The sequence below is a fragment of the Mesoplodon densirostris genome, chromosome 11 (assembly GCF_025265405.1).
Source record: "Mesoplodon densirostris isolate mMesDen1 chromosome 11, mMesDen1 primary haplotype, whole genome shotgun sequence".
In the NCBI taxonomy this organism is placed as follows: Eukaryota; Metazoa; Chordata; class Mammalia; order Artiodactyla; family Ziphiidae; genus Mesoplodon; species Mesoplodon densirostris.
The window spans coordinates 91,426,197-91,426,727 of NC_082671.1; the positions used below are offsets into that span (position 1 = coordinate 91,426,197).

General features: G+C 43.5%; 1 non-coding gene across 1 annotated transcript; it reads right to left on the minus strand.

The window, feature by feature from the left end:
• Positions 1–223: 223 nt before the first annotated feature.
• On the minus strand, positions 224–295 carry TRNAK-UUU (transfer RNA lysine (anticodon UUU)). Its single transcript has one exon. It is a non-coding gene; the product is annotated as a tRNA-Lys (tRNA).
• Between the last annotated feature and the right edge of the window lie 236 nt (positions 296–531).

Sequence of the window (531 nt, forward strand, 5' to 3'; positions counted from 1 at the left end):
GTGTGTGCTTTTGCACCATGCCCTGAACATGCTGGACTAGCAGGCTGAGATTATCCCCTCTGCTCTTGGGTGCTAATATATGACCTTGTCAGTCACTTAGCCTCCCTAGGTGTCATGTGCCTTCACCACAGAATGGGGATCATCTCAGCATGGATCAGAAAAATAATCTCTTCCAGTCTTTTTTTTTTTTTTCAGATGTGCCACACAGCTTGTGGGATCTTAGTTCCCTGACCAGGGATTGAACCCGGGCCACGGCAGTAAAAGCGCCAAGTCCTAACCACTGGACCACCAGGGAATTCCCTCTTTTCCAGTCTTTGAAAAATCATGAAGTGCTATACAAACAAAGCAGCATTTTTCAAAAATATCTGAAGCAAGATTATATATTAAACTCCTTTCCTAATCTAGAATGTTTAGAGTCTGACAGTGCTATCCAATAGAGCATTCTACAATGATGGTGTTCTGTATCTATGCTTCCCAGTACATAGCCTCTTGTCACACGTGGCCATCAGCAGTTGATATATAGCTACTGTG